Here is a 16,670-nt window from a genome sequence, read left to right as displayed (position 1 = left end):
GGCTGACAAAGTTTGCAGATGATTGCAAGTTGGGAGCTATTATTAACTCCCCAAGTGATGTTGACATCCTGCAGAAAGGCCTCACTGAGACCAACGAGTGGTGTCAGAACCATGGCCTTAAGCTCAATGCCAAAAAATGTGTCATTGTCCCCTTTGGGAAAAACTCGGTTCCTATGAATTACCACATCAATGGTAGTCCACTGAACACAGAAGGCATTATAAGAGATCTGGGAACTCAGGTTGACAGCAACCTCTCTTTTGACCACCACATTGCCACTGTGGTCAGAAAGTCCTTCTATGTGGCACATTTCATTACTAAGGGTTTTGCATCCAGGAAGAAAGAGGTCATTGTCTCCCTCTACTCTTCCCTCATTAGGCCACTCATCGAGTACAATGCCCCATTTGGCATGTACCTCACTAGACACCTGCAACAACTGGATAGGCCACAAAAGTATCTCACAAAGATGATCCTAGGCCTTAAACAGTTGTCCTGTATGGACAGACTCAAAAAACTTCAACTATTCTCTGTCTCATAGGGCCTACTTAGGTGTGATCTCTGCTTAACTTACAAAGCAATGTCTGACCCAGCTCTGTTAGAAATGCTACATCTAAAGAAATCCCAGTCCCTCCGTACCACATGCTCCAGAGACCTCAACCTCATTACCACAATCAACAGAACATGCTGGAGGGACAGGTTCATAACCCAGATATTGCCCATGCTATGGAATAGACATCCCATACATGTCAAACAGAACACCTTACTGGCCCTCTTCAAGAGAAATTTTGATGAGTGGATGGGAAATAGAAAATTCACCCTGGGAATCACTCCAGTGGCTCTACTCGACAGAGGCACTGGGAACTAATGTCAGGTGGCACGATGCCAGAGTAATCCTATGGGCTAGGGTTGTAAAAGTTCCAGGGCCATTAGCCTAGTACACACCTATGAACCTATGAATGCACAAGGTCATATTAAAATGCTGAGAAGGCTCATTCGGAACAGGAAGGACCGAGGGGGAAGGAGAGGCATAGACTGCACATTGTAGGAACTAACTACTCTTTGGGTTCTAAGAGTAGTTTTACACAGAGAGGGTTGTTTAACCTTGAGATGACCTACTGAAATAGCAGTGCAGGAGGACTCCACAGAAACATTGACTTAGCATGAGATGAAGGGAAGGTAGAACATTCAATGTAAAATATAATTAAAAGGCAGACTGCACAGGCTAATTGACTGTTTCTGCAGTCATGCAAATGTAATTAAACCACTATAGATCGAGGTCTGCTGTCATTATAAAATTAATTGAAGAAATGAGTTTCATATAAACAAAGCAAAATTATTTCTAAGACTTCAAATATCTGCAAGCAGTATGCAGTTTACTTGCTGAAATAGTCAGTCAGCAATGTTTAGTGTTTAGGCATGACACAGTTCAATAGGCAAAACAAGCAAAAGGATTCCTAAAGTACTATCAGTAAAGAAAACCACGTTGTGTATAAAAGTAAAGACTGAACAATAAATAACAGTACACTAGGATTTTGAAATGACAGACTTTAAATCATTACCAGATTAAACACAGAAAAAGATGCATATCTTTACACTTCAAGGTGCAACTGGTTGCATTATGGTAGTTATTTAACGTTATGACATTTTACATGTGGAACATACTCTGGCAAGTAACACACATGTAGCCAGGAGACTGATTTAAACATTGCACTTAGTACGTTATGCCTAGCAATCTGAAGACTTAAATACAATGCAAAACAGCCCATTAAGACAGGAATCTTGGTCATTTGTAATGAAAATATTTGATGTAAAGCAATAGATGTGTTTTAGACTAAGCAACAAAGCTTAACCAACATAGATGCAGTGCAAAATTATACAAGTGTAAAGAGGTGAAATGTTCAGATGCTTTAAAAGGCAACACTTCAGATAGTTCAATAAATTTAAACAGACATCTTTTTGATAGCAGCAAGTATAATTTTTCCAGCTTATCGTATGAAGTTGGAGTTAAGAATAAATGGCAGTTCCACCCATCCATGGTACTGTTGATTGTAAGTAAATATCCATCCTACTCACAGTGCCAGTTTGTTTGGTGGAGGGAGTATGTGTGGGAGGGTGAATTAAAATATAGTTCCAGGACAGGAAGTTTGCTTCTAAAGCTGTAAAACACCCTAGGGACTAATTATGTAATTAAACCAAATGTATGGCTGTCTCTGTGATTACTTATTTATTTATGTTTTTTCTTGAGCAAGACAGCAAAGAATAAAGTGGAGGTGTCCAGTTTTTTATAACATTAATATGATTGCTCATTTACCAAAGTAATTTTCTTTTAGATAGTTAACAAACAATAAACTGCCATACAGCCTGCCTAGAGGCCTGCTGTAAGTAATACAGTGCCCATGGTTTAAATTTATTTTAATTTGCCATTTAGCAACATATTTTCATAAACATATATGGGAATTGCGCACCTATATTAAAGACTAGTGCACCACCCAAATAAAGAAAAAAGAGCATACAGTGTATAACGTTAAAAAGTAGAATTTAAGCATGGAAAAAGATTTATTCCAATTATTGAATTTCTTGCCCCATTTCCTGTGCAGTCAAAAATTACAAACTGCAGCAGACCGTGTTTTAAGCTCTCCCAGAAAATATGCATTCTGAGTGTTGAATAGTTAGTTTGAAATGGTCATCAGTAGATAGATTATCTTTGTTGCAGTTAGTGATTTTGTTAAATCTAGCTAGCACACAGAATAGTGTTTTTAGTTGTTTTTTTTTAAATTCCTTGTGAAATAACATATAAGTGTTATATTTAAATTTAAAAGTATTTGCTACATTTTCTTAAGTAAAGAATATCATTATTCACTGTCAGAAGCTTGTTTTGTTGCTATACTCATGCTCAGGTAGAGATGTATATGATAAGTAAAACAAAGCTGCTCTGGTGTTGTATATACTGTATGCATGTAAAACAGCCATTGCCATTTTAAGTCTAAAGTATCACGTTGACCTCTTAAGAATGCACATAGTCCATAATGTATTACGATTTCTAAACTATCAGATGGGTGTGAGATACTGAAGGGTTAACACTGTATATGCTGAACTGCCACGCTGTTAGAAATAAAATTGCCTGATTGCTTGCACATATGGTACATCCTAACATTCCCAACTTGACTAAAGTACATTTCAGAGTGAGCATTAGAATAACCACTGTCAAGAAGCTATAGGGAAATGTATCTTAATAGTTTAATTGGAGAATGCCCTTCCTTCAATCATCTCTGCCTCAAAGGAAAACCTAAACTCTCTACAAAATGTATATAGTAAAATGTCATGTTACTACCCTTGCATCTAGAAATGGGCATCAACAGACTGTTTTGAGAATGGCTACCTGTGCAGCAAAGATCACAGCTGTTTCTTGATACCTTACTGTTTAAATTCTTAAATCTAAACTCCTTCATTTATGTAATAGGTTATGTTTATAAAAAATGCAGTGATCATCACCTTTCAATTCTAGTTCCATATATTTGCCAGTCTACTCCACCTAACATTAGTTACTGTACTACTCTTCTTGCCATCAGGAAAAAAACTACAAAGACCATCTCTTCAAGAGCCCGAATGTCATGTACACACACACACACACACACACACACACACACACATACATATATATATGTATATATCCATATATGAATTTACTTTTATATCTCAAATTACTAAAACAAAGAATTTCACTATCTCAATACCAATATATTGAAACTGTAGTAATTCGAACCTTCACCTTACTGAATTTCTTAATTCCCAATTTTGTCATCTAATACGTTCTGAAAGCTTTAAAAGGGTTCTTATACATTTAAGGAGTTGCATGTTGTACCAAAACAAAAATGGCCAACGCAACATTTGAACTCCCAGGAAATATTGGAGTAGTTTATAGCACTACAACATCTCAGAAATGTAGGCAAATTTTAACACTAGAAGGTTATATTTATCATTTGGAGTGAAGCATAAAGGTAAAAAATTACTGACGCTATAAATACAAATCTTCAGGAAAATGCAAAGGCAGGGCTATCACTTTATCATTGTCAACAGGAGAGGTGATATTAAAATCAGTCACACATGATCACACTGGAGACCCAGCAGAGGTAAAAAAAATACACATCATGCAGTGAATTAAAACAGAGAGCTGAGGTGTCTAGAAATACACCCTGTCTTCTCGTTGATGACGCTATTGCTTCATAGCATATAATAGAATATATTCCTAATCTTCCAACTTGGAAACCATTATTATACCAAATAAGCAGAGTACAACGAAAAGTTTGCAGTCAAACCTACATACCTAATCTAACTTTAGAAAGTGTAGACCTAAGTTGATTTCCACTTAATGCAGGTCATTTCATTGAGAAAAGAATTGTTGATGACAGCACTGTTTTAGTGTTTACTACTGTGAACAACCTCTTTGATTTGAGTTGAGTGACAATCTGGTTAATGGATGGTACCTACTTTTACAAAGATATCTGTAGACAATTATAATGGAATAGTAAAATATGGTGGCTACAGTAAATCAATGCCTCTATTATTTTGTTAGATGACAAAGAAATCATTGAAAGTATATAACCTCATGTGGCATTGTATGTTTCATCTAGTATCCAAGAATGGTTTTGACAGCAGTGTAAAGTATGTCTTATGTGATTTTGAAAATGCTGCTATTAAGACTGTCCATTTAAATGTTAATGGAGCAGTTTCCAAAGGCTGATTATTTCATTTCGGACAAAATATTTGGAGAAAAGTACAGAACTTAGGACTGGCATCATTGTACAATTCATCTTTGTTCTTCCAATTATCAGTGAAAAGTCTGGTAGCACTAGCCTTTTTACCTGAGGCCAAAGCAATTCCAGCATTTAATTCTTTAAGGGAAACATTTCCCATACAGGGAAAAGGGGTCTATATCAGAAGATCGAATGGAAATAACAGCAAACGGTTGAAAAGACCGAACCCAGAAGTGCTGTTTCTGAGATTGCGGTACAGTAAAGATTGGAATATTTGCCCTTTCCTCACTGTAGTGCAATCTCAGAGTTGGTATATATATTTAGTGGGGGATGTGGGGGGCACAGCCCCCCACAACAGCAAGTTCGAGGACCGGTCTTTTCAATCTTTTTCCGTTTGCTGTTATTTCCATTCGGTCTTCTGATACAGACCTGGGAAAAGACATACTAAAATACTTTTCTGACTGGTATGTCTTAGGAAAAGCTAGGATGTTCTGAACTAGAACTACATAATTTTTGTCAATTTTCTCCACTTTTTCCAGTATTTCTTTGAATATATCAGATCTTAATGCACTATTTTTACCTAGAACACAAAATTCTGTTGAACCATGGCATCGGAGATTCAAATGCTTGTCAGGACTCCATGCAACTTATTTATCCATGCTAATTACAGCACTTGCAAGACAGTAAAACAGAGTGGAAGAATTACGATTGCATATAGCAAGTGATTGTCCACCTTCTCCAAAATAGAGGAAGTTACTCAGTCGACATGCTCAGTTCAAAACAATTTTAAAAAATAAGTTGAGTTATATGTCTGAAGATTTCCTTAAAGGTATCACAAGAGTTTTGAAAATGTAAAGCACACTAAGTGAAAGTTATTGCTAGTTCATCTTTTAAATCAGAGAATATGCACAATGGAAGTACTGTTATGGATTTAAGTCGCACAAACTCACTTTTTTGCTGTATATGCAAGGCGTAGGGGGAAACAAGATGTCAGCTTTGTAAAATTTGATATTTTAAATACATGATGATTTACCATTCGGGAATGTAACAGTTCTGTATTCGGATCGTTCAGGTTTATGGTCTCGAGATTGTGAAATTTGTCATTTTAGTAATTTGAGATATAAAAGTAGATCCGTCATCAATATATGCAATCTTATTATTTCCTCCTGATTCACTGATTATCATTTAGCTTAAATACTCATTCATCTTTTTTTATTTTCCCCATCTCTCCTTTTTCATTTTCTGTCTTCCCCTCTCTTTTCTTTGCTCCTTTCCTTTCTTTCCAGTGTTGCTCTCTCACCTTTTTCAAATATACCACTCTTTTTTTTTTTTGCTTTTCTTATTTCTTTCTTTTTTTTTTAATTTTTTTTCATTAATTTGATTGCAAGTTTCACAATTATTGTTCATTTTTATTTCGCTATGTTTATAGCAGTACATACATGTTATCATCCTAGGACGTACTGCATGTTCCAGGTTTCTTATATAGTTTTATAATTGAATGACCTCTTCCTGTGAAATCATGCTTGTTCACTAATATATGACATGTTGGTAATTGTTGGTGTTTGTACCCTTTCCAGGCTGAGACACACTTTATTCCATCTGGTTCAGTGTTCTACCCCAGTTAACATATGAAAATAAATACAGATAAGAGTAATTATACAATACTCATGAATTGTAACTTTTAGCATCTATCTTTTAAAACGATACTGCTTAGCTATAACTACCAAAAGGTATATTGTAACCTTAGTGAAGCAAAGTGGTGTGTGTGTGTGTGTGTGTGTGTGTGTGTGTGTGTGTGTGTGTGTGTGTGTGTGTGTGTGTGTGTGTGTGTGTGTGTGTGTGTGTGTGTGTGTGTGTATGTGTTGCTGTTAGCAACATAGCATTGTAAGATACTGAGACATGAGTTAGGAGATAAACTCCTGGAAGTCATGGTTTATAACCTTTGTTCTGCAGCTGTACAGTATGGAGAAGTACAGAGGTACTTAGGTGTGCCTGGTGTTGATCATAACTCGATGCAGTAGAGTTCATTTGGTATATACTCAACAGTTCATGCATATCACAGTATTATAGTATTTTTTGGTTCCATGGTGCAGATGGAGAGACTATTGCCCTGCCCCTGATATATTAATTGGTGACAGCAGTGTTGATATTATAAATTAAGCATATATAGTCTGTAAAATAGTTGTAACACCAAAAGGTGTGTACTCTTGCATCAGTATGGTAAATATACAGAGGTATACATTACATTATTTACATAGCATTTATTTTATTTTTTTCAGACAGAGTAGATAGGAACAGGCAAAATGAGCTCTGAAGTATATGATAAAACTCCAGTGGCATAATTTGATAAAGAGTGTAAATCTAAGGAACACCCATATGCTTATCTAACCTCTAATGAGTTGATAGCTGCCTTATGTACAGCTGAATTCAGTCCACTGAACCTGTAGCTGTGCAGCCTGCAATAAAAGTGCAAATCAGTAGACCTCAAATGATATGAACACGGAGTCAACTATGGAAGCTGGAGCTGGAAGTGAAATGCTTCAAAACAGCCAACAGAATGAAGCAGCTTGAGATGCTGAGCAAATGACAGCAGAGAGCCGGAGACTCCCCATTTCTAATTTCCTGGGTCCCGGATTGTCAACAGGAAGTTCATCCCTGGTTTGGCACCTATGTCTCTAATGGAGAGAGGCAATCTTTAAATGGTTCATCTTCCAGGCCCCCGCTTGTAAATGTTTCATCTCCAAAGCCCCTCCTTACACTTATCAAGGGTACCAGAACTTGCCAGAGATCTTGGATGCATGCCTAGACTTAAAAAGGCCATTGTGGGCTTTAGCCTCGTAAACACCTATGAACCTATGAGAGGCTGACATTGCAGAAAGACAAGAGCAGCATCATCATCAGAAGGAAATGGTCAAATGGTATAAGATGTACATGAGTAGGACAGAGTGAACCCCAGCCCTGGATGCAAATGCATTTTTTTTAAAGAGAAGATGACTTTGATAGTTGTATTCAAGCATTTAAATGTGTGCATAACCAAATAGTTTAGGGCAATGACTGAAGTTTTTAACCACCTTGCTCATGAGCAAGGCAATGCATAGTGTTACAAGGTAAGTGATTTTGACTGTCTCGACTATATCAAAGTTAAAAGTTGTCTGTTGGAATGTTTTAAATCAAACCTTGACATTTACTGGAATATTTTACAGAACATACGAGAAAAGGAAAGGAGTGTCAGTGATTTAATTGCAGAACAGACATATAGGTTAATAAGTTGGTGAATGGATGACAAATGACTAACTTTGAAATGTTGAGAGATCTTACTTAAAGAGAGCAAGCATTCAGTACTTTGCAGAAGGATATGGGAATCTGGTTGGCAGACCAAGAATATACCACAGCTTAAGAATTGGGTGATGAGGGGGATCTCTAGCTAGCTTGCAAAGAACAAATGCATAAGAGGAGTTTACCCTGCACTATGGAAACCTATGGTTACTATAAACTAATTGTACACGCAAAAGGGGAAGTCCCTGGTTCCAGTACATGCCATGGTTTTCGGACTAAATGTTTCTAACATACTAAAAGCTTAATGTGTTGTCCGAATGTCTGCAGCAACAAGATAGGGGAACAAAAGCCATGCTAGAGAGCTAACAAAGGTATTGCCATGGTAGTGGGAGGGTCATCTTTAGATAACAGTTGCTCCAAACTACCATCAGGGGCCTATTCTATTCTGGTGGAGAGAAGAGAATCCATTGCTACAGTGATATCTGTGAAGATAGGTGAAGGCTGCCAGCCTAGCCAGATAGAATTTTGTAGATAATTCTGTCATTTGTAAATATTAATGTAAGCCACAGGCTTGTTCTCTTAAATGTGAAAAGACTGCATTGGATATTGAACTGCAAAAATGTAACAGCAGTGCACTCTGCTGTAAGAAAGCTAAGTCAAGGATTTCATGACTATCTTTGATGTCAAAATTCAGAGCCGATATGCCTGGATGAAAGAATTCTGACTATTGTTTTGAGGCCAGAGTTAATGGCTAGAATTTGCATGTATAAATGTCCCTTATTGCTCTGGTTTCTGGCTAAGTATAAATAATGTAAATGTAGTTTCTGTTAGCCAGGGAACACCAGGAAAGTGTGAAGAATGATGTCATGTTAAGCAGCTCTGTGTTATCAATTTAAAGAGAGATAATTAGAGAGGTCAGAGCATTTTGTCTTGAGAACATCCAACATCATCATCACTTTATATGTAAGTTATTTAGAACTGTGTTTTCTCTTAGATATAACTAGGAAATAGAAAGATTAGACTAGTTTGTTTTTCTGTGATGTCAGAACTTTTGCTATGGTTTTATTTTAAACATCTCTCTGTGATATCTGAACTCTTAACTAGCACTGTGTAGTAAGAAGTATTATCTTGTGTTTTTGTTATTTATTATTAAATAGTTTTAAACCTTTCAACTGTGGCTGTTTTATGTAGAGTTAATTTAAGCTCTAGAGTACATTACATGTATATAGTGATACTGTACCAAGTCACTCCAATAAGCTTTGATTGTTCAGTCTAACTTACCATTTGGATAATAATATTGCACAGTAATAATTGGACACCCTTTCAGAAGGGCCTTTGAGTAGCTAATATTAGTGGGTGGTGGCAGCTGGTACTACCTTTTAGACTGGGTTTTAAAAGGGCACAGCTGGAGAACCTGTGCCAGTCTTCCCCAGGAGTGTCTGTGTGGTAGTATATAACTCTTATCCCAAAGTGTGTGTGTGTGTGTGTGTGTGTGTGTGTGTGTGTGTGTGTGTGTGTGTGTGTGTGTGTGTGCCAGCTACTTTGGTAGGGACACGAAGCACTGGTTGGACAGAGAGGGTGCTGGAGGTTTTAGCTTGCCCACTAGGCTGAGATATATAGCTGTGCCAGTGGGGAGTCTTATTGGGGACCTGGAGAGAAAGGGAGAAATGAACCCCAGACTGATTGTGATCTCTGTGTGCTCAAGAGAAATTGTAGTTTACTGTGTGTGTATTTATTATTCTTTCCCTATATGGATGCCCCTCAGTGGTGTTAGTGGTGAGGATTGAGGCTCCTTGATTGCTGGGTCAGTGCACGGATGTCACATATTAATTGTTTGGCAGTGGTGGGATATCCACACCACGTATTAAATGGTTGGCAAATACTAATTGGCTTGTAGTGGTGTTGGTAGAGTGAATTCCTGTAGCTTGTGTACAGTGACCACTGAAAGTGATTTGTACTCTAAATCAGCCATGCAGTGAATAATCAGAGTTCAGATCACAATTGTTTTATTTCTTTTGTTAGCTTACTTAGTCAGGGAGAGCAGGTGGCATGTCAGCAGAGGTGTACGGAAAGCTGATATGGAGCCAGCTGGCTGATATGTGCCAGGCTAGGGGACTGGTGGATGGAAACCTGACTAATGTAGACATTATTCCAGCTTTGGTCACAGCTGTATCAGAAAATAGCAACCAGGAGGACGATCAGACTGGCATTGGCAATGTACCACACTCTGAGAATGGACAGCTCAATCTTTCTGCAGAGGACTTAAAAATCCATCTGGAGCTGAAGAGACTTGAGTTAGAGGCCAGGCATGTGAAAATAGAAGCAGCTGAGAGACTGAGGCATCTAGAGAGTGAGGATAATGAGAAACTGCAATGTTTGCAGGCTGAAGAGAATGAGAAACTGCTATGCCTGGAAGCTGAGGAAAAGGAGAGGCAGTGGCAGCATGAGAAGGAGTTGCTGACACTTTGCCAGAGTCATGGAGGTAATGGGGAAGGGAGTAACTGGGCCCTAGAAGCACAAAAGGTCAGTAAATTACTTCCACAATTTAACTCATTCACTCCAGAGCAGCTCAGAAAAAGCTGCCTGCTTAATTCCACAATAGGAACAACAGTGCAGCCTGAGCTCATTTTCAGAAAATCCATTTGTAATATGATCAATTTCAACAATTGGCTAAGCTTCTGGTGTCATTCAAAGGGGATCCTGTGTCTGTCAGCCTGGGACAACATGCTCGACAAGCCGCGTTGCTTCGCAAGAGATGGCTTGCACCTGTCACCCCTAGGCTTTCGAATACTGGCCAAGGCTCTTGCTGCCCCCATAGTGCCTTTTTTAGGCAAGGCTCAAAAGTCAAACCCACCTCCATAAACAGCACAATTAACAAAAAACTGAGGGTTATGCTACTCAATGCCAGGAGTTTAAATCTCAAAATGCACGCACACGAAGCACTCCTCAGTATGGAGAATGTCGACATCTGTGCAGTAACTAAAACCTGGTTCAAGGCTCCAGAGAGCACCCCAGCACTACTGGGCTACAACTCATACCACACGGTTCGGTCACAGAACATGGACCGAAACACAAAAAGAGGGGGTGTATCCATATTCATCAGGGATACTTACACTTCCAGCTTAGTGGCGCAGCATGATACCTCTGAGATCATCCATGTGCAACTAACATTGGGTAAATCTGCAATGCAAATTGTGGCCTGCTACAGATCACCCTCCATGACCCAGGACCACCACCCCACCTTTATGGAGACATTGGAAAACATGAAGGTCTTACCAAACACCCTGATTTTGGGCAATTTCAATTACCCTACCATTCACTGGGAAAACTACTCGAGTACAAACTCCCAGGCCCACCGCTTCCTGGAATTCATCAACTCAAATGCCCTGGATCAGCTGGTAAACTCCCCTACCAGAGGTGAAAACATATTGGACCTGGTCATCACCAACATGAGTGACAGGTGTTCCACACCGGAGGTCAGCCTGTCACTGGTTAGATCAGACCATAAACTAATCACTCTGGATGTCCATACCCCACCACCACCCCAAACTAAGGAAACCACAGTAAAAAACTTTTCTAAAGCAAGCTTCACCTTACTTAAGACAGAGGTGGTAAGATTCACAGCCCCCATGCTAAAGGATAACACTGCCCAAGATGCAGAAACTTTTACAAATGCACTCTATGAGCACCTACAAGGATGCATGGATCATGCCATCCCTAGCAAAACCAAGACTCACTCCTCTAAGAGAAGGAAACCAGTTTGGTGGACCCCTGCCATAAACAGGCTATACAATAGAAGGAGGAAACTAGTTCAGAAAAAAAGCAAATCCCAAGAAGGAAAGACATCCCTGATTAGTATCAGCAAGAAACTAAGGTCCCTCATGAAATCCTGCAAGACTAACTTCAAAAGAAAAATAGCCAAGGATTCTAAAGATAACCACAAAGCCTTCTTTAGCTATGTTAAGAATCTAAGTGGTAACTCACAGAAATGCACTGAACTAGTGCAAAACAACACAAAATATACTGAACCTACTGATATTGCCAACATCCTGGCAGATAGATTCAGTGCAAACTTCACCCCCTCTCACCTCCAAAAGGGTGCACAACAATACCGGAAAAGTGTAGTGTCCCAAAAATCACAGATGCACAGGTGAAAACAGACCTTTCAAAAGCCAGAAACACAGTGTCAATGGGACCAGATGGTGTCTCAGGCTGCATCTTGCACAAACTACAGAATGAACTAACCTCCCCACCTAAACACGCTGTTCAACCTCAGTCTCTCCCTCTCCACAGGCTACATGCCCATAGAATGGCACACAGCAATGGTTATTCCTCTCCAGAAAGGAGGGGCCACAACTGACCCTGGTAACTATCACCCCATAAGCCTGACTAGCCTGGTCTGCAAGGCTATGGAGCACATCATCATGGAACTCATTAACAAAGACACTGGGAATCTCCAAACACTTGACCCGACCCGGTTCAACTTTGTTAAGGGCAGATGATGCCTACTAAAGCTGGTTGACTTCTTCAAGACAGTCACCAAGGCCATAGATGAGGGAAAGGTGGTTCACACAGCCTACCTTGACCTCGCCAAGGCTTTTGACACCATTCCGCACTCGGGTATTGCAGAAAAACTCACCAACCTGAACATAAACCCCTATGTCATGAGATCGGTTGACAACTGGCTTACAGACAGAACTCACACGGTAAGAATAGCGGCCTCCAGGTCTGACTCTAAACCAGTCAAAAGTGGTGTCCTGCAAGGCTCAGTCCTGGGACCCCTAGTGTTCGCCATATACTTTTCATAAGTACAGGCAAACACAGGAGGACTATGGCTAACCAAGTTCACCGATGACTGCAAACTGGGAGCCATAATTGACTCTCCGGCTGACACGGACATCCTCCAAAAGGGTCTTACTGAGACGGGCATCTGGTGTCAAAGTCACGGCCTCAAGCTAAATGCCAAAAAATGCATAGTCATCCCATTTGGGAAAAACAAAGCATCCAGGAATTACCACATAGGTGGCTGCCCCCTTAATACAGAAGAGGTAATAAGAGATCTGGGGACCCAAGTAGATAGTAATCTCTCCTTTGACAATCATATTGCCAAAGTAGTTAGGAAATCCTTCTATGTGGCCCATCTAATTACTAAAGGGTTCACATCTAGAACTCATTAGACCCAGCATAGTATACATTGCCCCATTTGGGATATACCTCACAAGACACTTCCAACAGCTGGAAAGACCATTAAAGTACCTCACCAAGAGGATTACTGGCCTCAAACATATGTCCTATGCAGCCCAACTGAAAAAACTCCAGCTGTACTCAGTGGTATATCGCTTACTCAGAGGTGATCTCTGCCTGACTTACAAAGCCATGTCCAACTCAGAATTGATGGACATGCTCCACCTAAAGAAATCCAAGTCACTGCGAGCCATGCGCTCTAGTGAGATAAACCTCACCACAACAATAAATAGAACATGCTGGAAGGATAGATTCCTGTCACAGAGACTCCCCATGCTTTGGAACAAAATTCCAAACTACATTAGGCAGAGCCCCTCACTAACACTCTTGAAGAGAAACCTTGACGAGTGGATGGGTAACAGAAAATACACCCCTGGGATCACTTCATTGGCTCTGCTTGACAGAGGATCAGATAATTAATCAATGGGGCGGTGAAAGCTAGGCTTATAAATGCCCTCGGGCAGACAGCCTAGTACCTACCTACCTATACAGAAAACAAATGTTCATAACTCTTTAACTATAAGAGCTCGACTAAAAATGTAAACGCAAAAGTTGTTCAGCAGACACTGACCATTCCAACTGTGTAAATGTTGATAGTGCATATCAAAGTCAATATTAAATATTTGGCAAGGAATGTTGATATTGTGCATATTTTTTACCTTTTTGGAAAAGCAATGCACAATATCTTGCTCAATGTACTAGTAGACCCATACGATTTGTATTTAATTTGTTAGTATGAATGTCAGCTTTAAAATGATACCTTAACCATTATGGTGTGATGCAACTTTATGGAGATATTCACAGAAATATGATTAACATAACATTTCTCATAATTGATAAATGAACAAAGTAGAATATAGCATCACCTGTAACAGACAGAGCCTACATATCAGCATAGAAGTTGTGCATCTCAGTGTCAGCTTCAAAATGATGCATCATCTGTGTGATCACCATGCGCCCTTGCAAATATATGGGCATAATAATGAGTAGTTTTGGAAATGTATAATTTTCATAATTGTACAAAACTAAACAAACTGTGATATCTGTACATGTGTACAGTGCATAGACACAGTTCTTTTACCATCTTGTAAGGAGTAACATTGCCTTCAAAATGAGGTATTACTTGGCACACTGATATGCTCCCTTGCTAAGTTATTTACCAAAATATGAAAAAAAAATCATAATTTTCAAAATCTAAGTCCAAAACAAAATGTGATATTTGTACATATGTACAATGTACAGACACAGTTCTTTTACCATGTTGGAACTATTAATACTGTCTTCAAAATGAGGTATTACTTAGCACATTCAGATGATCCCTTGCAAAGTTATTTACTGAAATATGAAAATAAATCATAATTTCCATAACCTAACTGTGAAACAAACTTTGATATCTGTACATGTGTACAACATACAGGGAAAGTTCTTTTACCATGTTGGAACTATCAGTACTGTCTTCAAAATGACGTATTACTTAGCACATTCAGATGCTCCCTTGCAAAGTTATTTACCAAAATATGAAAAATATAATTTCCATAACCTGAGTCCTAACAAAACTGATATGTGTACATGTGTACAGCATTCAGCACCAGTTGCTTTACCATGTAGACACATATGATTGTAAATATACACATTCTTGGTGTAGGCAACATACTGCTGAATGGGTACATGTAAAGAGGAAAAGCAAGGTAAGGACTGCCACTCTACTAATGAACCCAGGGCAGGCATGGGACTTCAGTGGCAGGCAAGGCCATCTGATCTATCCAATAGCTGTGCTGGCTACCCACTCAAACAGCTGATACCACTGCAGTCTCATGACCTCCTTCAGTGTCAGCAGTCTGTCTTACCTATGACATTTCTCTTTACATGTGTCCATTCAGCAATGGACCTAAGGGTTCAAGTTCTGTATTAGTAAGCCCTTCCTGTCATCTAAACTCTACACATGCCTGATAAAAGCAGTCTAAAAAAGAAGTATTGCAGGATGGTCACTGACATATTAGATTGTACGTGGTAGCACTCTCCTGAAACAGTTGTTCTTTCTCAGAATCCTCACCAGCTCCTTATCACAGTTATTTGCCAAACTCAGAAGAATATATTCTACACAACACATTTCATAATACAGTTTTACTTACTATACTGGTCCTACTTGGTCATGGGTGTTTTCCATTCTTCTCGCAAGCTGCATATTACCAATCTTGCATAGCTCTCCTCACTCCATTGTGGAGGTCAGTCAAGAACAACCCAATGCCCTCCTCAGTTAGGTGAACGCCATCCCTTCTGAACAGGTGAACATCTTCTGCGGTGATGCTGTCATGGCAGACTGTAGATCCACAGGGTCAGTGCATCAAACCATGCATGAACCCATTCTGTAAATGTCTGGCCTTGTGAGCTGCCCATTGACTGTTTGCTGTTTTTCATATCTGAAGAGAAATTATATCAGACCACACAAAATGACAACGTGGCCACCAAGACTGTAGGTGTTCAAAAATTGCTGTGATTTGAAACTGTTGCCTTCCGAGTGGTTGACTGATGACATCATTCCTTCCAATGTGCAGCACAAGAATGCCGGGCTGAGACTAGATGGAACACTTCTCTTCCAAGAACTGCAGTACTCCGCTTTAATGAATACCTCTTCTTGCAATCCAGTATACATTCACACTGGATGTGGGGAAGCTCAAGTTGTACCGGGTTTCAGTTTCAGAGGCATGGCTAGCAGCCCAGTGAATGTAGGAATGGCCACATACCCACACTCTCACTTGTCATTCTCCTGGTCAAGAAGCTATGTCAGTGTCAGAAGGTGGACAAACCTGCATAGGAAAGAAAATGCAAACAGATTACTACTGATGTTTGACAGATGTATTGGAAGACTACATATATATGTATATCATATGCATTACCTGGTTAGCCCATCCAAATCTTCCATCCTATCCACAGGGGCAGTATTCTTTGCATTAGGTACATAAGTGGTGATGACGCTGCAGAAGTACATACCTACTACCCGTGAAAACACCAAATTACACACAATGACTGACAAGGGGGCACAGAAAGGCCACATGTAAATGGAAAAAGCAGGGTAAGGACCGCCACTCTACTAATATGCCGAGGACAGGCAAGGGGCTTCAGGTCGTGGGTGTCTGAAGTGTCCTATACCTGTGCTGGCTACCCACTCAGACTGCTGGTAGCAGCAATAACTCCTGATTGCATGCAATGCCAACACTCTGCCTTACCTATCTGCCTTTTACATTTACATGTGCCCATTCAGCAATGGACCTAAGGGATGAGGGATGGAAGTAACTTACCATTTGCTGCCCTGACCTTCATACATTTACTACCCTGACCTACATAAATTTTTGCACCTGAAGGGAGGGAGACTGAGTGGAGAGCTACAGCAAGACAAC

This window comes from Protopterus annectens, chromosome 10.part0 (genome assembly GCF_019279795.1).
Source record: "Protopterus annectens isolate FY-2018-M chromosome 10.part0, PAN1.0, whole genome shotgun sequence".
Classification (NCBI taxonomy): domain Eukaryota; kingdom Metazoa; phylum Chordata; order Ceratodontiformes; family Protopteridae; genus Protopterus; species Protopterus annectens.
Note: the sequence above shows the minus strand (reverse complement) of the source record.